This window comes from Danio aesculapii, chromosome 23 (assembly GCF_903798145.1).
Source record: "Danio aesculapii chromosome 23, fDanAes4.1, whole genome shotgun sequence".
NCBI classification, from domain to species: Eukaryota; Metazoa; Chordata; class Actinopteri; order Cypriniformes; family Danionidae; genus Danio; species Danio aesculapii.
The window spans coordinates 5,886,448-5,909,463 of record NC_079457.1 but is presented as its reverse complement, the minus strand read 5'-3'; the positions used below and the strand labels follow the sequence as shown (position 1 = coordinate 5,909,463).

The following is a 23,016-nucleotide window of genomic DNA, read 5'->3' as shown; positions in this document are numbered from 1 at the left end:
ATCTTCATTCATTTTCTTTTTTTTTTCCGGCTTAGTCCCTTTATTAACCTGGGGTCGCCACAGCGGAATGAACCGCCAACTTATCCAGCATAAGTTTCACGCAGCGGATGCCCTTTTAGCTGCAACCCATCTCTGGGAAACATCCATACACACTCATTCACACTCATTTACTACAGACAATTTAGTTTACCCACTTCACCTGTAGCGCATGTCTTTGGACTAAATCTTACAGTTTTTCCTGCTCCCCCTACAGCATTTAAAATAATGTAAAAAAAAAAAAACCAAATATACTGCAGTGTTTTAATGCACATATATTCAAAAGAATCATGTATTCCTGTAATAATTGAAGTGTGAATTTTCATCATTATGTGGTGATAAACTTCACAGCTTTGATTTGCATTTAAGGTTGCGCGCACATACAGAAGTGTAGATTGTCACTAGAATAGAACAACTAATGAGATGGAGAGCGGCTCTTTCAGTAATTGAATGTTTTTCTTCCTGTGAAGCTGCATTTATCAGGTCTTTCAGCGTCAAGAGATCCTTCAGCAAAAACCCTCACAGTCAATTTAGAGAGACTGTAAAAATGTGTTGGAGCATGATTTTACATTCGATATCTTTTTAACAGCATGCCTATTATGATGATGGTCTTTAAAATCATAATCCCAATAACATCCTCGTATGGTGTTGTTGTGACACATCAGCATGCACAAGTTTTAACTTTTTAAAAAGAAAGGCATCTGTTGTAAGTTAATAGCTGTGTTAATGTTTTGATGTCATACTTTACAACACTCAAACATACAGAGCAAATAGATTTACACGCTCGTATTACATGAATGTGACCTCTGCTTGTAAAACTGCTCATGACATTTGTCATTAAAATAACGGCATGCGGTTATTACAGCTGATCCATGATGGACGCGTGTAGAAAACTCACTCTGTAGACACGCCTATCTGGATCCACAATTATCCATGTAACAGCTTAAAAGAGAAGAGGAAACATTACCTCACAATCACACCAGCAGGTCAAAGAGTTTACAGTGAGAGAGAGAGAGAAGCTGAGATGGATTTTAAAGCTTTCATTTTCTCCCTAGCAATGAAACAGTGGCTCCTGGGTTCTGCTGTACCTTCAGTGTCAGTGAAATACTGTCCCAGCAAACTCACGAGCAGTCAAATGGGTGCAGTTGTCTGCTTTATAAGTAGTTTTAATTACTTGCTTCCATCGTCATAGTAAGCTACCGTAACATAGCATATACTGTATGAGATACATGACGTCAGCACATAACCAGTTATGATCCATTACTGAATTCGAATTGTTCGCAAAGAAACAATTTTGACACCCCTAACTGCTAGTCTCCCATGGAGCGTCTTTCTCAGCCTCATGCATGCTACATGTGTTGGCCCCACCCACTTATTTACATTTTGCAGTATACACGGAACAAACATCAAATATTACAGTACACATTTCATTTTATGGTAACGATATATACCACTCTGTTCTAGCAGCTGGAAATATTGTGATTTAAGTCAGCATATTTATATATATATAAGTTCTGATATGGCAGAATATCGCACGCTGTCAGCCAGATAGATCAAGTTCTATATATATATATATATATATATATATATATATATATATATATATATATATATATATATTCTCTAATCTGATCTTTCTGGCTGTTAGTGTGCGACATTCTGCAATGTCAGAACTCATACAGTCTCTTCACCCTTCTGTATTACTCCGCCCACATAGTGACAGCAGATCAATAAACTCACAACACTTTGACAAATATTGCTGCTGTTGGACAACATAATGTACTTCAGAGGCTTCTTAGGCGAGATTGTAGTTGTTTAGATTGCATCTGTGCAGTTTGTTAATAAGGATAGTGCTTATTTGAAATATTTATAATTTCAGAGAGACAGCGTGTGGGCATCCATCAGCCTGTCATACTAAGCAGAGCAAAGACTGTTGACGTTCCACCACAAGATGGCGACAGAGACTGCAAAATAAGTCCTTAGGGGGAGAAAACAGCATTTTCTCAGTGTAAGTTTCAGCTGAATAAATCATTACAGAACAGGCAAGTGACATTCTAAGTTGATCTCTCTCTTTTGTATGTTGTAGTGCTGTATCTTCTAGTATTTGCTTTGGCTTTTTCGTGGTTAATTATTGTGAAATCCAAATTGCAACAGAAATACTGGGAAATCTCTGTAGACTGATGGCATTTCATACTGTTCTGCCTTATCTTAAAACGTGTGAAAAATCAGCTGTTTTGTCATCACTTTAGACTCTAATTATAGCTCTAAAGTGACGTTGGTGAATTAGCAACAGTTTCTTCTATTCTGTCGTCAGCTTCAGATGTGAATGAATAGCGGAAGAAAGTAGTTCCTCGTACAAAAGGGTTTTTGAGACTCTCTATACACTATTATGCCAGCAAACTGTTCCATAAATGCAATATCACTCTTGTAGCAGTGCCACATGGCTGTATATCATCACTGGTGGGACACTAAGGCACTATATACAGCCATATGGCACTGCTACTTGTGTGATATTGCTCTAGATAGATAGATAGATAGATAGATAGATAGATAGATAGATAGATAGATAGATAGATAGATAGATAGATAGATAGATAGATAGATAGATAGATAGATAGATAGATAGATAGATAGATAGATAGATAGATAGATAGATAGATAGATAGATATTATGTACTGTCATCGTGGCAAATATAAAAGAAATACAATTCAGGTGTATAAGAAGGATCAGAGTCACAGTCATTTATGAAGACGACTGAGGTCCTTTGGCGTGTCAGACACTGTTAAAATCTTTTTATGATTCTGTGGTGTCTTCTGTGATCCTGTATGCTGTGACCTGCTGGGAAAAGAGACTGATGGAGAAGGAGAAAACAAATTAAATAAGCTTTTAAAATGGGCACACTGTAATCCCGAATAAGTTGACAAAACTCAAAAAATTTGAGGTAATCAGTTACGTCAAATTTTTTAAGTTATGAAATGTTGTATTTTAAGTAAACAGAAACATCAAGTTTTGAGTTTGTTGTACTCATGCAAGACACTTCTCCTAACTTAAAATACCCAAGTTACTCAGCTCATACATTTTAATAGCAATTAACTTAATTGTTTTAATTTCTCCAAACTTTAAATCCTCAAGTCACCTAGCTCATACATTTTAATAGTAATTAACCTAATTGTTTTAATTTCCTTTAACTTTAAATACTCAAGTCACCCAGCTCATACATTTTGATAGCATTTTTATTAAATTAACTTCTCCATCTCAGTTTCACAAATGAAATTATCCATAATTTTAATCTTTAAACCCCATAAATCTATCAAAATACAATTGTAATTTTAAACACACAGACAATACCATTTTAGACATTTATTTTTAAAGAAAAAATGTCCAACAGTACAAATGTGCCTCCTGTGCAATTACAAATGTCATGAAACAATAAAAACAATTAGACATTAGGAGATTTAAAATAAACACTATTCTGAAATTAATAAGAATTTCCCAAAATGCAAATATATCAAACAAGAGCTTTAAAAAAAAAAAAAAACACTATAAGCTTGACAAAATTAAATAATAATAAGATTAATAAGAACTACGAAACTTACAGTCTTAAAGCATTCGTTAATAAAGAATAAGTGCACATTCTGTGAAGTGACTCGTTTAGAAAAAAAAAGTCATTGGCACAGTAACTATCAAATGGTTTTTAATATATATATATATATATATATATATATATATATATATATATATATATATATATATATATATATATATATATATATATATATATAAATATAAATATTCAGTCTTGGTTGAACTATGATTCTGTCATTTACTCTAACTTATTCCAAACCTGTTTGAGTTTCTTTCTTCTGTTGAACACTTAAAAGGTTATTTTTGACAAAAAAGCTGAAACCTGGAACCACTGATTTCCACAGTATTTGTTTTCCTATTAGAAAGTCAATGCCTCAAAATAACTTTTGTGTTCAACAGAAGCAAGAAATTCAGGTTTGGAACAAGTGAAGAGTAAGTAAATTACAGAATTTTCTGTTTTAGACAATCTATCCCTATATATATATATATATATATATATATAATAAAATGCACCATTGCCAATTAAAGGTACATACATGTTTTGAAGTTACTACCCCAGTGACAGTCTTTATTGAGTACAAAAAAAGGCTCTACATCAACTCATTCTTTAAGGATTCTATGCTAATCGACTTTCTATTTTCTATCATCCATGCCAAGCAAAACTTTTTGTACAAGTTCAAAGTCCTTTACTATATACTATGTGAAGAGCATACATTAAAATCCAAACAAGACAAAAAAGGTCTGGAAGTGTGCTGTGGGTGGTGTCCAATTCATTCTTCAGGACAGCAGAGACCCTCAGTGACTGCAGGGCCAATAAAGCATCTTCAGTCAGCGCTTCAGGATTATTAATCTAAAATATAATTCAAGGATATTAATGTTAGGACAATATCAATATGACTGAGCCAATTTTACATGATTCATCAACAAGTCACGATTACAAATATGTTAAGTAAAAGTTGCTCCTCAACTTTCATCTTTTCAATAGAACATGCCTAATTGTGAAAAGAATGAATGAATGAAGTCTTACCAGGGTGGTCCTAAAGAATCCCCAGTCACGCTCACGCAGCAAGACCAAAAGACCTCTGATAACAGTGGTCCATCATGAACTGACATCATGCAGTTCCTGCAAAGACAAAAATTAAGAAAAAAAAAATCTAAATAAAATATATATTTATATTTTAATTAATACTTTAATACATGACCCTAAACATACCTGCTCATCATAAACCTTCAAAAGATTAGCCAGGGTATCTGCTGTCTTGTCAGTTTTGGATGCTGTTTGCCTTAAAATTGTCATCAAATGAAATAGGTGGTGGTGCGGTTGTCCAAAGAATTTGTGGGGAAAATTCTCATTTGTAACATGTTGGTACTCTGCAGCTAAAAAAAACAAGAGAAAATTTCATAAAACAAACCCACACTACAAAATATATAATGCTAGAAAAAATATATTAATATTATTATTATGTTTCATTTACTTATTTATTTTTTTACCTCAGATGAAAATCAGGTGTTGATCAGATCAGATGTTGATATCAGGATCTTCATATTGTAAACTGAACTCAAGGTCTAGCTGAAGTTTCACTTTCCTTGCTGCAAAAGTATCATTGCAAATACACTGTAATATTTATTTTAACTGGATATGCCAGGCATAGTAGTACAAAATGAATATTTTACCCACCTTTTACATGCCTCCATATAAGAATCTTTCTGTAGTCAGCAACAACCGACCTTCAATTCTGTATGTACACAAAGTCACAGTGTCATTCAGCTGAGAGTGGAAGTAGTACAATTGCATGATGTCTAACGTCAACCCCCAAAACGGTTAGCAATAGAGCTGATCATCATGTTAGTTGCTTTGATTCGATGAACACGGATTTAACTTAAACAGTATTGAAATTTTGAAAACTGAATAGGACGACAAATAAATTAAAGGCCTGTTTTTAAAAGCTAGAAATAACAAAACTTACCTTATTGTCTAATGATGTAAAAATATATAGCCTAAAAATATATATATATATTTAAGATATAAATATATTTTAAGCTGCAAAATTTGCACATCAGAAAAACTATTTCTTGTTTACCACGTCTGGATGATTAGAATATTTGTTTTGTTATTATTTTATTTAATATTTTATTTAATAATTTTAATTACTTTGTATTACTGTGTTATAGATAGGCATACTTTGTTTTTAGGCTATATATATTCTCTCCTGAGTAAATATTTAAAAAAATAGATTGGAGAAAAAAGTTTACCATACCTTTAACATGTTTGACTTAAATGACATTTAAAATCATTTAACTGATTGCATTGATCAGGTAATCATTGATATGCAGAGATGTCTTCTCGATCACAGGGAAATAATCAGTGCTGATCAGTACTGGTGATTGAGGTAAAGTTAGTTTTATATTTACACATTCAGACTTTCTCCTTAATAATATAATATAATTTCAGAAAAGTCGTTTTTGCATATTCTAAACAGTAAAATCATATTAGCAGACAATGACTTTCAAAGTACAACATTGTTCAGTCAAAAAAATTGTGCATTAAGTGTAACGTTAATGTTGTTTTCATGTCATACTTGTATATGATTTCAGACCGAATACACATGGTAGTACCATGGTAAACGACATATGGAGAGAGTCACAAGTTGTTACTGGACGAATGTATGAATATAAAACCAACTTTACCTCAATGTGCTAGTGTGAGATGAAGCTCTGCTCTGTACCTGCTCAGGTGAGGAGCACAGCTTAAATGTTCTCCGTTAGGCTCTCGTGTATGGATCAGCATGCAACAAGCTGTGTGTGACAGACAGCTACGTTTTGAGGCTAAGTTTTTGCCCGTCATCAGAAAATACCGTTCTGTATTTAGGCGGAGATTATTTGAGTTATGATTATGCGCCTTTCGTTTCCGTAGTGCCTACAGATCGCGAAGATAATACCACATTCACAGTCTGGACAGAGTTCAGCGCAGTGCCATGACGTGCGGTTGTGTGAGCGCGCGTCACCATGACAACCTAAATGCATGCTCGCGCCAAGATTTAAAAATATGTTAAAAATTGAATCTGCCGATTTCAAATGTTTTTGTCCTTATAACACTGTTAAAATTCATAGTTAACACATTTCAACTAACGCTAACGTTGCACTGATTCAATTTTTTTAAAACAGTAATGTTAACGTTAGTTAGCAACAAGTGGGGCTAAACACGTTTTCTGTAATGCACGACATGTAAACGCATTCTGACAAACTCTACATTACATTGAACTGTTACTGTGATTATATTGATTAAAACATAAATTTAATATTTCTTGGATTTGTAAATAGTTTACTTACTGTAGTGTGAAGCGAGGCCGATCCGCCATCTTGAAAAAAACGAATGAAGCACGAGAACGTACGTGAACCTGGATGACGTCACACGCAAAATCACTGGGCTGAAAGATTTTGAGTTAATGAAACTTTAAAGAGACATTTTGTATAAATTAAACACAGCAAAATCGTTCACCTTACTTGAAAGATTAAATTTTTATAAACTCAAAAATAAGAAAAAGTTCTAAATACTCATCTAGGTTAATTAAGATTAACGAATTTTAATGATTTAAGTTAATACAACTCAGTTCAATTAATTAGTTACAGCATTAGGGTTTACAGTGCAGGTTCTGTTGTAGGGTGTGTACTACCCACTATAGAAGAGATAGCACATGATCAGATGATGGACAAATCATCTCCTTTTTGATACAGTTCAAGCTTGTGCAAGCTCCTTTAGTGCAAGATTAATTCAGCCCCGGTGTTACAGAGAAAGATACAGAAAGTTAGTTTTACCAACAGTGATCAGATTGTATAACCAAAATCATACTAGATGAATTGTTCTGAATCGAATAGTTATTAGATATGGACAAGTGTCTACTTGTTTGAAACTAAGGTGTGCAGTATGAATGTCATTTTAGTTTTGTATTTATATAAATATATGTAGCTTTGTTTAATCTATTTTTAGTATAAAGAGCTCTGCTGTGACGTGTGAATTTCCCTTTGGGGTTAATAAAGTCTCACGAAAAGAAATGAGTTATTAACTATTATGTTTAGAAAGGTTTTTAAAAAAATCTCTCCATTAAACAGAAATTGAGGGGAAAATATAAAGGAGGGCCAATAATTCTGACTTCAACTGTATGTAAGTGTAGCATTTGAACATGACAATTTATTGAATGACAATTTTTATAGACCTTCAAAGCAGCAGCTAAGGTCCAAAACACTGATGTATATAAGCACGCAAATGCTTCTAGCTATGCTTTGTTTTGTTCATGAAATTCTCTTTTATTTATTTGCATTACTTTGTTATAAATGAAAACAGAAGCGTCCGTGACATTCCCCACGTTGTTACTCCTGACATCTAAACGTAATTGTTTGAAGGGATTTAAAACCATTGAGCTGAATGCCATTGTGTGGCATTTTATATTGTTTTATTCATTTAAAAGCCAACACATTTGTTGTGCAGTGTTTGGCAGTATAATCTCATGCAGTGGCATTCATGCATTTTCAAGAGCCAAGTGCATTTTTGGCACCATAGTATTGTGTATGCCTTGACAGAGATTACGATGGAGAGAATAAACTGAACATATGCTTCATTTTGTTTTTTTTTGTGATATGTTTCTAATGATGATTGTTTCCTCTTCATTGATAAATGTCAGTGATGGCGGAAATCTGCTGTAAACAGGAGGGAATCAAGAGAGAGAAACAGATTTGACATTTTCCTTAATAAATCCATCAGCACGCAAGTCTAGATTGAAACATCGCTGCAGCAGGATATGGATTACCCAGAATGCTCACCAGGGTCACAACCTTGAAAAAGAGTATGGACTGCATGCGAAAATACTCATTTACACTGACCTGACATCAGCTGTGCTGGGTTTAGTTCAGAATGAGAAGGTCATGGTCTCAGCATTTATACTACAAGTAGTTCAAATGCAAACTGTGAAGTGTTCACAACTGCTAATGCACAGCAGTCTATAATAAATGTGATGAGAAAAAAAACTAAGAGCCCACTTTAAAATACCCAGTTTCTCTGGATTTGCGACTTCAGTTGTGTTTGAGTAAAATGGTTTTGTTTCTGTAAACAACAGATGACATTTCTGTCAAATTTAAAACCAACATTTTATCATGTTGGAGCTCTTATATTTATAGAACAATGTTTGCAGATATTTTTAATCATTTTTTAGACGACACACAACCAAAGTTTTTGTTTTTCAAAATCGGTATTCGTTGGAGTAGCCCTGTGTAACCCCGCCGGTCCTACGCCACCCAACCCGCTCCGAGCTGGTATCGAACCGGCGACCTTCCGCATGGGAGTCGGGTGCTCTACCAAGGAGGCTAAAGACATTGGCCTCTAGCATCTGTCGCTAGAGCACCTTTAGAGGTCAGAGGAGTGAGGTTTACCTGCACAGCACTTACTAGCTGGCCTCTGTTACACTCACCCCCCTAAACCTCACTCCCATCCGGGTCACGGCACCAATGTAATCCCCGTCGGTCCTACGCCACCCTGCCCGCTCAGCTGGTATCGAACCAGCAACCTTCTGCATGGGAGTCGGTTGCTCTAACAAGGAAGCTAAAGACTATGGCCTCTAGCATCTGTCGCATCTGAGGTCAGAGGAGTGAGGTTTACCAGCACAGCACTTACTAGCTGGCCTCCGTTACACCTGCTTTTCAATCAGAACAAATTAAAACATTTGGTATTCTTAATGATGAATAAGGAAGTTTATAGTTGGAAAAAAAAAATCAGGTCTTTTATTGAGTGAAAATTTTTAATTTTGCTTGACTACTATTAGAATATCTGATCAATTCCATGCTGGTTCAATAAAAAAAATCAATGTCAAAAATCGTAATTGATTGGTTACAAATGAATAATTCGATTCACACAATTCTGTTATCCTCAATGCAAGAATTACGTTCAGGAGGTGCGCAACCGTTTTCATTTTCCTGACTTCAACTTTTGTAGGCAGCTGATATTTACAGGTGGAGTTTAGTGAAATTCGTCACTTGTCAATCATCCTCCAGTCCTCCATTGGCCGCACCCATACATACTTCCTCTTTTCTGCAAAACTTCTCTGCACGCATAAACTTGAATAGCACTCGCATATAGGGTGAGCTGCCTTTAGACAGCTTACTCTGATAAAACACCAGATATGGTATATGCTTGAAGATTTAGTTCTTAGCTGTCACTCGTGCCTGTCTCACAGAAAATTTAGCTGCAAAGCTCAAGTTAGTTTAAGGCAATTAGGCCTTTGCATTTCTATCAGCTTCATCTACTTCTGCAGAAATGCTTCATTAGTATGCAGGACATATCACACTCAACAGAAGTTCAGTTAATATATCACCTTTAGGCAATACAAATATAATTGTTTAAAAGAAAAACAGACAAAAATGTTTAAATTATATTCCTTTTTCCCCAACACTCTGCCTAATACATCCAGATAAACAAAAGAAATGTGGTTCGTCCGTGGACATTTCTAAGTGGTATCTTAATTCCTAGCTGTATATCACTTTGCAAAAATAAAGGCAACTGTTTTTAAAATATTTCATGGGCTTCAGCTCAGCATGTTCCAGTGATTTCTTAGGCACCGTTCACATATTGTGTCTTTTGTATTGTGTTTGACTCAGAACAAAGCAAGTTACACACACTATAATGTTAACTGCAAAAAAAGCTTTAATTACTTTTAGTTTTTGTCTTGTTTCTATTGCAAATATATATAAAAAATCTGTATTTAACATTGAATACTGTCTTGTTTTCAGACATAGACAAGGCAATTTTATTTATATAGCACATTTCATACACAGTGGTAATTCAAAGTGCTTTACATAAACAGGAATAAAAGAAACAGGTATAAGAGAAATAAAAACAAATAATAAAAATGGTAAAAAAATAACCCCATAAAAACAGATAAAATGTGTTATAAAAGAATGAAAAAACCATAATAGTGCGATCTGTCAGACGTAGCACAGTGCTCATTCAGTAAAGGCTCAGCTAAACTGCCAAAGTCACTCTGGACCCCTCACACCCAGCACACTGCCTCTTTGAACTTTTACCTTCTGGTCGACGCTACAGAGCACTGCGCACCAGAACAGCCCGACACAGAAACAGTTTCTTCCCTCAGGCAATCCATCTCATGAACACTTGATGATAATAATTGCAGAAACCAACATCACTACTTGCTATACACTTTTATACACACATACACTTATTTAACAACACACTTTACTTGGCAATTTGCACATAACAGCTGCTCATATAACATTGTATATAGTAATATAGCTGTACATACACTTGTCAATTTGTATATTTGCATTCTCTACTTGTATTTTTAAAAAAATATATATTTATTATCTTTTTTTTTTGTCCTGTCTCTGTTATCCTGTTGCACTGTAGAAGCTCTGTCACCAAAACAAATTCCTCGTATGTGTGAACATACCTGGCAATATAGCTCTTTCTGATTCTGATTTCAAATGTCATGATGTCAAGCATATCCAAAAATGCCCAAAATCCCCTTAGAGCCCAGAAGTGACCTAAATATCAGCTACATTTGATCATTAATAACTCTCCTACCACATCAGTTATTGTACATTTCATCATGCTACTGTACTCAAAATCATATCAAATGCAAAAAAAATAAATAAATCTGAATCCATTCAGTGCAGGATAAAAGAAGTGATGTGAATGTAAAAAAAAACCCTGCAATGATTCGGCACGAAGCTCTGCCTGCGGTCATTAATATGTAATCTGTGCCTGATGGATCCAGCTGTTCATCTGTGCGACTCTGGCTGTTTAGAGGGCACCTTCTTTCTTTCTCTCTCTCTCCCTCTCTCTCTCCCTCTCCCTCTCCCTCCCTCCCTCTCTCACACACACACACACACACACTAATCTCACAGCCTTTGTGTGGATCACTGACTGCTCGTGTCGTACAGAGCTTTAGCTGTTTTCCCAGAGAGATCAGCACATGTGGACAAGACAACACCAGGCTTTTTATAGGCGCCTATTGACGTCCTGTTTGAAGGGCTTGAGAGGTCAAACTATAGCACATTTTATATAATCCATTCATACACAGTGCCTGGCCAACAGAACTGATTGATTGCCGTAAGCGAAATCCGTAAAATCCTTCCGAAATCAAAAAGATTTTTATTTTTACTGTCAGTATGTTAGGGCGGCACGGTGGCTTAGTGGCAGAGGTGGAAAGTAACGAATTACATTTACTCGCGTTACTGTACTTGAGTAGTTTTTTGTGAATTTGTGCTTTTTAGAGTAGTGTTTAAAATCTGTAATTTAAGTGTTTTTTTTTTATGTATTGTACTTCGCAATATTTTAAATCATGTCCGTTACTGAGTAAAAAATAAATATAAAGGGTTCAGAAGCCGCTAAACGCCACTGCCCCCAAAAATGAGATAATGACAGCGTCATCGCCTTCAGAAATAACAGTTTGTTGGCAAAAGCCGCTAAATGCCACTGGCTTTTGGCAGCAAAAGCCACTATGTACAGAGAACCAATCAAAAGGCGCGAATTGAATCATATGTTTTCAATGTAGCAGCGCGCTGATATGCCGGCTTTATAAGGAGACCGCTTTCGATTTCAAAAGATGGAGGTTAATGAACTGGATGAGCCTGTCCGACTGTCAGTGAATGGGAAATGAAAACGTCCCTTACCTCAAAACTCTGTGCATTATAAGAAAAAGAAAACACACTGTACAGTCGGAAGTGTAGCATGCATTTATAATGACTTTTTTGCCCAGCGACACTACTTTGAGTCAGATTTGTTATATATTTAATGACACCTCCGTTTCACGAAAGACAGAGTTAAGATGCTGTTCTTTCATCCCACATGGATGCTATGAGGATAAACAAGGAACCAAGACCTTAAGTATGGTGAGAATAAATGAATGACAGCTTCTAAAACTGTCTGAGAGGCATCCTGATTTTGCAGAGTAGGCCTACCTTGTGTTTTATTTGCTAATTTAAGATATCTTTAGAGATAAATATAATATATAAAACTCTACATTATTTAAATTACTTCATATTACCTATACGTCTGATAAGCTTTTTATAGTAATGGACAAGGCACCGATATTGATGTTTCACAATGTTTTACACTACATTATTTAAATCTACCAAGCTTAGCTTACAATGTTTACATTGCTCTATGTACATTAAATCTAAATCTCAATGATCAGAAATGACAACAGATTGTTAAGATTTAATTAATGCCAATTTTAATGTTATTGATTAATGCAGATTTCATTCATTTTTTTTCCTGCTGCTTTTCCCCTGGGTTATAACAGCGGGATGAACCGCCACTTACTTAACAGATTTATGTATTTTGGGTGGTTTGTGTAATGTGTTTTATCTTTGGTAAAATAATTTTAATAATTTTAATAATCTTGTCCCAATAGGTGGATTTAGCTGGTTTTGACGCAAAAGAAAATCTGCCTTGTTAAAAACCAAAGAATTGTTTAAAGTGACATTTTTGAAAAAGGTTATTTTATTTACTAGCTAATAACCTTATCATTACATATAAAATGAAACTTCTGAACCTAATCAGAAGTTAGGTTACAGTTTGTTGTATCGCCGGACTTTAGATAGTTTATCAGCAAAATGCCTGTCAACCCCAGCAATGACACTGTAAGCTTCTGTATACGGCTCATTATTAGGTTTAGCCATACCTGTACCTTTAGGTGTAATATGGTACTTTCTGATGAAGAAAATAAATAACACGTGGAAAGTTTCCAAAGCAGGCAACACGGTGGCACAGTAGGTAGTGCTGTCGCCTCATAGCAAGAAGGTCACTGGTTTAAGCCTCAGCTGGGTCAGTTGGCGTTTCTGTGTGGAGTTTGCATGTTCTCCCCGTGTTCGCGTGGCTTTTCTCCGGGTGCTCCGTTTTTTTCCCCCACAGTCCAAAGACATACAGGTGAATTAGGTAGGCTAAATTGTCCGTAGTGTATGAGTGTGTATGGATGTTTCCCAGAGATGGGTTGCAGCTGGAAGGGCATCCGCTGCGTAATACATATGCTGGTTAAGTTGGCGGTTCATTGCGCTGTGGCGACCCCAGATTAATAAAGGGATTAAGCTGAAAAGAAAATAAATGAATGAAAGTTTCGAATGCTTGGTATAAACGCATCTCCAATCCTTTGTTTAACTTCATGTTATGTTTGCGCTTGTTAGACTAGAAACCTGGTCATGAGTCATACATATGGGCAATGCAGTCAGTATAACATTAACCTGAAATAATTAATTAAAACAAATAATTAAAACATTAAGACTTCAACTGTGAATGTTTGAGTATTAAAAAACAATAATAATAAAGATAAATAAATATATATATATATATATATATATATATATATATATAAAATATTATTATTATTTTTATTTTTTCTGAAAGATTTTTATCACCGAAACAACACGTCGGAAACAGTATGTTGTGATGATGCAACCGTGGCTTGCGCATGTTGTCTGAAACTCTTCTTCACTGCACTTGATCGGTGATCTAAAGATGCAGATGTAAAGCAGCACGGTTGGGTTTAGGGGCGGGGTTAGGTGCCACGCCTCCTTTTTAAAATCGTTCAGTTTCGTACGACTGAATTAGCCACAAAACTGACAAAATACTTAAGTTTTCTCGTGAGATCAGGCTGGGTATGATCCAGACCGCAATTGATGCAGGGAGACTTCTTTTCCATCGCATGCGCAGGTAGCACGTGCAGAGGGCATAGGCAGTGCGCAGACCTTTTGCCTTTCACACCGGCTGCATTAGCAGCGCGCACCTGATCGACTGCTTGTGCACAGATAAATCTATTTTTGTCTATTCTAGTTACCTCTCTGTCTTACTGTCTTTTATATATAAATACACTTTCTATGTTTAATTTTCATCTGCACCAAGGCTCATGACAGCTTAATCCCATGCTGTTTCCTTAACCTCCAACTCTTTATTTTACAAACTTTGAGTACATTCATGTCTTTTCAGATGCACCTTGTCAGAAGACTACCACCTGTGATAACATGTCATTTGTTTTTGATTGTCAGTATGATGTAGGGCTATAGTTATAATAATATTTATGCAATATAGTTAAATTAATATATTTATACATGATCAAACTAGTGTGCAACTTAAGCGAAACTGGAATCGCATAAAAGATTTGTCATGGCGCTAAATTGCACAAAGGTTGCACTAATAAGGTAAATATATAATTTTACAAAATATTGACAATTTTAATCGATGCCTTGTTAAAAAAAGCTTTCTAATCATTAGAGAAAATGTGAAGCAGCACATCTGTTTTAAACAACATGGAAGATTGTAGGCTGGAATAATAATGCTAAAATGGAGTTTTGAATCACAACAAATAAATGTTATATTATATTCACATTGGGATTGTATTCTGTATAAAAGAATATTAAAATATTCACATATCAAGAGCACATCACACACATGCAGACAACATTTAGTGGTATCATTCATTCATTTTCTTTTCAGCTAAGTCCCTTTATCAATTAGCGTTCACCACAGCGGAATGAACCGCTAACTCATCCAACATTTGTATCACACAGCGTATGTCCTTTCAGCCAAACACTCTCGCATTCACACACACACTCATACACTGCAGTCAATTTAGCTTATTCAATTGATCTATAGCGCATGTGTTTGGACTGTGGGGGAAACCAGAGCACCTAGAGGAAACCCACGCCAACACGGGGAGAACATGCAAACTCTACACAGAAATGCCAACTGACCCTGTCGAGACTTGAACCAGCGACCTTGCTGTGAGGTGACAGTGCTAACCACTGCGCCATGTGTCGCCCTTTATTGATATTTGTTATTTTTAAAAAATCAGTATCTGACACTTATTTAGTTCATATTTTTGTAAAATGAGTTTATTTATTTTTCCTGCAAGGTCTTTAGTTGCACAGTTTGCCGGGTGTTTATGAGGCTGGTGCACATCAATAAATAAAAAAAAGGCTTTTAATGGAGCGCAGCTGGGCCAATTTGTTAAAAATGAGAAAAGTAGCTTTATTAAAAATGAGCTGATGGAAGCCCTGGGTTTCTTAATATTCATAATAACGAAGCTGTTGTCTGTGTTTATAATTACATGAAATCCTGTTAAACCAGCTTAAGCAGATGAAATGTTTCATTTAAAGAGATTGTGTTGGTCGTTTGTTGAATATCTTAAACCAACAAGTTAAAAAGCACACCACGTTTGTTAAAGAGCTACCTTTTATTCATTCTTTCATTCATTTTTCTTTGGCTTATTCCCACCGGATGGCCTTCCAGCTGCAACCCAGTACTGGGAAACACCCATACACTCTCATTCACACACATACTCATATACTACGGTCAATTTAGTTCATCCAATTCACCAATAGCGCATGTGTTTGGACTGTGTGGAAAACCGGCACACCCGGAGGAAACCCACACCAATACAGAGTGAACATGCAAACTCCACACAGAAATGTCAACTGACCCAGCCGGGACTCAAACAATCAAACTATTACCATCGTGGAAGTAGAGACATTCCATACAGCTGTTTGACACTATATTCTCTGCACTTACACTCATCTCTAAGCGCACACACATACTGAATTGCTGGAGACTCAACACACCCACCTTCATCATTACCAATTTTATGTTATATATTACCTTTTTTTTTCTTCTTCCCTATTTTCATTATTCCAAGAGACCAAATTCTGCTCAAGAACTAAAAAAAGCTTTGGTATTGTCACGTAGCACAAGTATTTATGCATGTTCACGAGAGAGAAAGAGCGCAACATCCGCCCATAGACGCATCCGCCACATAACCAATATTAAATAATACTGTTGCATACATCACGTGCATAAATCACGCCATGGACATTACATTAAGATGCCTACAGGTTTAAAAAGGCCTAGATTAAAAGAAAATGAGAACAAATGAGAACATTTGTGTCATAAACTGTAGTAAAACAACTTGTCAGAATAAAAAAAATTAAACCATGTGAACAGAATAAATACAGGAATGGAGAAAAGAACGTTTCCTTTTTATCAGCTGTCAGTCATCGCCAGCTCTTCTTTTTTTTTTTTTTTTTTCCTGGTCATTGCACCTTTTGCCATGTGCAGCGTAAATGCAATGGAGACAATATACGATACAATATAAGATATGAGTCACCTTTAAGAGATGGTAAATGTAGCAGGTCATCAAAAAACATCGGATACTGTCACAGTATTGACATTGCAGATCTTGATGGTCAATTAGGATTTTGTGAAATTCAATAGGGGTTCAATTCAGTTGTTTTGCATTTTGTGAAGTTTTTTTTTTTTTTTGATTAGATTTATTTTCCATTCATATATTAGCAAAATATTTCAACTCTAAGACTATTCAATTCACATGTTTCTTTATTAAGGATTTTTTTAAAGTAGTGTAAAAATCTCGTCTCGTTCTCATGAACATAATCTTGTGTCTCGTCTCGTGGAGTAGGCGTCTCGTCACACCCCTAATAAATAGGCCTAAATAATTATTTCTCAGCCACAAATTTTAAATGTGTCAAAACAAGCAAAATATAACTGTATACTTTTTATTTAACAAAACATTTCTTAAAACAAAAAAATAAAAATAATGTACTGTAATCTGTCCTGGCTAAAGGTCTTAGATCACCAGTTAACTACACATAAATGGGGAGTTGATCTCCCATTAAAGCAATGTTATTGTAAAAAATATATAATTAAACCATATTAATAAAATAACTGTAAGCTAAAGAAAAAGCCGGTGAAAAACAGGCGAAAGGATGATTACACGATTAACGTCAGGACAGTTGATAATCTGTTCAAAGAATGGTAAAAACGAAAGCTTACAAAAAGACAAATCTGGAGCTCTTGAAAGCAGTAAGATTGTGGGTGCATGAGCATAACTTTTTGTCTAGTCTATTTGAAAGAGAACCAATCATATCAGTTGCTTTTCTAGGTACGGTTGCTTCACGCAAGGAAACAGGAATTCGGTATTCACCTGCTTTTATTTGCTCGCTCGAACACAATTGTTTTTGTCAGTAGTGCTGTTTTTCGATTCTGAGATCGCATTTGCACGCATATTGGGACATCCTTATAGTCGAACACTGCTTTTAAGAAAACTACAATTTAAAAATTATATTTAACCAGCCAAAAGTGGCTTGTGAGAGTGTCTGTCTAACCCGACACATGTCTACACAAGTCACACCCGCATTTGGCGGGTTGGCAGGCGTTAATGTCAATGTCAAGCCCTGGTTACAAGCACCAGCGACTGCGGATCGCCGGAGAACTACACACACACCACAGTTAAGAACTACAAATTCCATCATGCACTTCGTACACACCGGTTTCTGTTTCACTTTGATTACATACGCGCACACCCATAGCAGGAGGATAGTTATGGAGTGATTACATTGACTTTAAATACAGCCCGCACACACACACATACACACACATCTTGGCTGAGTCTTATTTATCTGTGCACGACTACGGGCAAGGCATGTACCATGGGTACATAATTGATAATTGAACGACATACACTATCGGTGAAAAGTTTGGGGTCTGTATGATTTAAAAAAAAAAAATGTTAAATTAGCTTCACCAAGACTGCATTTATTTCATCAAAAATACAGAACAAATTGTGAAATGTTATTGCACCATAAAATAAGTGTTCAAAAGTAGATTATAATTTAATATAATCATTTATTACAGTGAATTTAAAGATGAATTTTCCGCTTCATTACTCCAGTCTTCAGTCACATGATCCTTCAGAAATCACTCATTATTATTATTATTATTATTATTATTATTATTATTATTATTATTTATTATTATTATTTATTATTATTATTATTATTAATTTGTTTATTTATTTATTTATTATTATTAATGGTAACAGTAATAAAAGAAATAATCACTGGAGTAATAATTTCATTTGAAATTACATACAATAAGAAAGCAGTTACTCAATTTTATTAAATGTTTAACAATTTCCCTTTTTTTTAAATTTAATAAATGTCGCCTTGATGTTTTTGCATTGAAAGCCTAGAACTAAATGCTCATATACTGTGCCAACTTGGTTTAATCGATTCATTTATACAGCGTGTCTTTAGACTGTGGGTGGAAACCAGAGAACCCGGGGCAACCCATGTGAGCAAGGGGAGAACATGTACACTTTGCACAGAAATGCCAACTGGCTCGACCAGGACTCAGACCAGTGACGTTTTTGCTGTTAGGCAACAGTGCTAACCACTGAGCTGCTGGACTGCCCTAACCTGGATTAATCTAGGAAAGAGGAGTAGGAGTATAGGCGGATGGGGAATTCTTCTAGTGTGTTTGGATTAGCTAATGTGAGACCATCTGTGGTTAATCATAAGCACATAATTCTCCCGAAATTAATTTATAAATAAACTTCACTTTGAGTGTCCCTCAAGGATCTGTCCTGGGACCTATTTATTTAGCATTTTTAAATGTGTTTCCGCAGAGGTAATTAAAGTGGTTTTAAATATTTGGTCTTTAATATTTGGTCAATCTTTAGTATCAAGAGTTCACACTTAGCTGATGATTGATTATAAAGCGTGTTTGGTATGTTGTCCCGGGAGAGAGTCCTGAGCTCATGAGATCCTCAAGCCCGGTGCTCCCTCCGGTTTGGAGGGCGAGAGGGGAGTTTGAGCACAGGTAGGTTTCAAGAACTCTCCTGCTTGTTAATAGTGAATGCAATTATGAATGACTATTGAGAGAAATATTGCTGATTAATCGCTTGTATATGATGTCGATTTGGTTTTTTTGGCCTGTGGGAAGAAACCAGAGAGCCCATGGAAAACCCATGCAAACACGGGGAGAACATGTAAACTCTGCACAGAAATGTCAGCTTTGCCAGGTAAAGACTTGTGACCTGTGACATTCTTGCTGTGAGGCAACAGTGCTAACCACTGGACCTCCATGACAATCTAGTGCGATTTGGGGAACAGCCACTAGATGGGGCGGTGGCCATTTTGGAATGAAAATTCCAATAGAACAACAGCATATTATAAGTCTGTAAAATAAGTGCTAATGATTGTGATAGTAAGTGTTGTATTGTCGTCTTTCAGGTTGTATCTCAGCTTTAATGTGCTTTTTAAATATCCATCGCGACAGCAATAAGATCCAATGGACAGTAGATCGCTTTCTCTCCAAAATGGTGGAATCCGGGGCTGCTGTTGCAACGGAACGTTCTATTGAGTGTCGCCTCTTGGTCATTCTAAGCTCTTTGATGCCGCCCTGTCAAAGAAAGGAGTGGAAGGGGGGATTCTTCAAGGCAAAGTTGGTTAAGGCAAGATACTCTGGTTATTTATAGGGATTTAGGAATCATCTGATTGGTGCATCATGCATTAGCTAATGCAGCACCAGCTGCAGTCAAACACAAGCATGTGCTTGAATTATTTTTTAAATAAACTTCACTTAATCTTTAGACAATTAAAGGATTTAAATAACTGAATGTAACATGGCCATCTTTAGATGTATAAACCATTAAGTCACTTTTGTACTGTATGTGAATGTAATGGTTTAAAATATTGCAGAAGCTGGTCTGAAATAAGTTACAATCCTCAATCCATAAACAGACATTTGATTCAAAAGAAAACCAAATTTTTCCCATTATTTAAACTTTGATTTTTGAAAAAGTTTGTAAAACCTTTTGTTTCTTAGACCTTTTATAAAGCCATGGTTTACTTCCGCATCGAGTGCACATGGCTTCATGTTGACTATAGTTGTCAACATTCACACGTCTTTTCCTTTTGTCAGGTCTTGGAGTTTGATCATGGATTTCAATATAGTTTGTGGATGGGTGGAACCCTTTCCATTACACAGGACAACGGTGGCTTTATATTAAAGCTCTTTAAGTAGCTTTACTATTTCTTTGGCTTCACTGATGCCTGCGCTAGCTCGAGTCTGAAGCTGAAGTACATTATTGTGCTCAAGAGGACTGTTTACTGCACCAGATTGCACTCCAGCAGATGCATTCAGCTGTTCTGTTGTGTAATAACATTCAAGTTAAGCTTATGTGATGCAGTGTCAAGCATCTTTCACTGGAACATGGCTGTTGCTGTGGCTCGGTGGTTAAAGAAAGCTGTGTTTTTTTTTACAAGGCTGAAAAAGGGAATCAATTAGTCTTAATGGCAAAGCACTTTACCTTTGTGTTCTCTTGAAAACCCAATAACACTGAATGTGCTCCAAAATATGAGCAACTTTTTAAAGATTGCTTGTAAATTACTTATGCCATCCTAAAATATTGAATTCAATAGCTGCGTCTAAATTAGCCTAACTCCATATTATATTACGTTAAAAATTCAACTAAAACAGTATGCAAGCAGTTTGCTCTTTACTAACAGCAAGTGTTCATCATCATGCCTGCGCTATCTTGAGTATAATAGTTCTAATTTTCCAAGTCAGTTTTTTCAATTACTTTTCCTACCGCAAGTGGAGTCACGTGATCCCGCTCTAAGGCTGATTTATATTTCTGTGTCAAGCACATGGGTATGGTCCATTGCAGCCTTGGTGCAGTCGCATAACTGCGCACTCTCAAAAAATGTAACTACACATCGCACCTTTGCAGTACATTGATGATGATTGGAAGCTGCGCCAGAGATGACATTTGCTGTTACAATAAAATTATTATTTACATTAAAATATTTGTTCATACAAGATGCAAGAAATGCATTGTTTAAAAGATTATTTACAGGCAGTGGTGTAAAGTAACGATTTACAAATACTCAAATTACTGTAATTGTGTAGTTTTAAAAATGTGTACTTTTACTTTCCCTTGAGTACATTTTTAGTATCAGTACTTTTACTCCACTACTTTCCTTGAACCTGCAGTCACTACTTTATTATTTCTTGTCTATGGGGATTAAAAAAATCAGTCCTGTCATTCCTGTCCTATCAAATCATAGATAGAAGGTAAATCGCATCAAAATGAACTACCTCAAGACATGGATGCTTTATAAATGCAGCAAACTGTTTGGAAGCAAAAAAAGTGTCCAAGAAGTAGTCCAAAATCTTTACATGCATTGACCCAGAGACTGTTTAGATGCATATCACTGATGACAAGATGACGGATGTTTACTGTATGATGACCGAAATGGCCTTAAACACCCAGCAGGCACATAACGTCAACATGACGTCAGATTGTACCCAAACCTCATGGGGACATTGCGTTTGTTTGGAAATGAATCGAGTTGACATCAGAACCCAACATCAGGCTGATGTCAATGTCCAACCTAAAATCAACCATTTATCAACGTCTAATGATATTACAGCTTGGCGTTGTGTGGAAGTTACCACTATGACGTCTATAAGACATTGGATTTTGGTTGCCATACCTGATGAACAAATGTCAGTATTTGTCGTCAATATGACGTTAGTTTAGGATGTTGGCTCAACGTTGGATTTTGCTCACTTTCTAACAACCTAAAATCAATCTAATTTTTCAGTACCCTTCCACCACTGTTTACAGGATATACAAGAGTTGTTTTATTTAAAAGCGATAGTGTTTATTTTCCACTTTTAATATGAAAAACCTTGAAAATAATTTTTGTTTCCAAAAGTGCCAAAGTTATTTATTTTCACTTTTTTATGAGGGAAAAAAAGTGACTGTTTTTTGGCAATGTGTGTTTTAATTTCAGTTCTTTTACATTGATGTTCAATAAATAATCAGAGATAGTTGATTGTGTTTCCTTCAATTATTTTTAAATCACGGAATGCACTCTTCATTCAGAAATCTTTCACTTGTAATATGCGAGCATATTCACTGTACAAAACTTATCAGTGAACTATGAGGGTAAAATATTAATTAATTTATTTATTGATCATTCATTAAAGGAATAATCGAGTTAAATTGTCCATTTAATCTTGAATTTGATTTTAGGCCCAATCGCCCAGCCCTAAATCACAGGGATGTAACGATTCACCGTGAGTCGGTTGAAAATCAATTAAAATATGTGACGATTCAAACTGGTACAAATGTTGAATGAATTGCGATATATGTTTTAAACAGAGGGGGCGCTGTTGTAAGCAAAAGCTGGGATGGCAGACTAAAATTACAGTGGTGAGGTGCGCCAAACAACCATAAACTGTGTGCAAAAACTGCAAAAAGACACTTGCCCAAACAGAACAACAAATATGATGCACATAAACTACTGTCACAGACGTCTATTTGCAAAAAGCTATTAATACGCCAAACCACGCCGACCGGAGGATTAGCAGCTTCGCTTGCTCTGAGGCCAGCAAACACGACAAAGCTTTCATTTAAGATGAACACAGTTTCCATAATTATACTTTATTATATTATATAATAAAGTATACTTTATTATAATCACATAAAGTCTCTCTAAATTAGTATACTGTTACAATGAAAACAGGT

The 23,016-nt window shown here is 35.7% G+C and overlaps 1 protein-coding gene and 1 long non-coding RNA gene across 5 annotated transcripts in view; both read right to left on the bottom strand.

Moving 5' to 3' along the window:
• The window catches only part of slc1a7b (solute carrier family 1 member 7b), a 151,782-nt gene that overhangs the window by 84,980 nt on the left and 43,786 nt on the right, over positions 1–23,016 (bottom strand). The gene's annotated exons all lie outside the window — the stretch shown is intronic.
• On the bottom strand, positions 4,157–7,148 carry LOC130216930 (uncharacterized). Of its 3 annotated transcripts, none has more exons than XR_008835841.1 (6): positions 6,953–7,148; positions 5,301–5,358; positions 5,114–5,212; positions 4,836–4,999; positions 4,650–4,745; positions 4,157–4,472 (listed from the first exon to the last, which is right to left on the bottom strand). It is a non-coding gene; the product is annotated as an uncharacterized LOC130216930 (long non-coding RNA). The 3 variants fall into 3 exon arrangements; XR_008835842.1 differs by lacking the exon at positions 6,953–7,148 and adding an exon at positions 6,349–6,670; XR_008835840.1 differs by lacking the exon at positions 6,953–7,148 and having other exon boundaries at positions 5,301–5,545.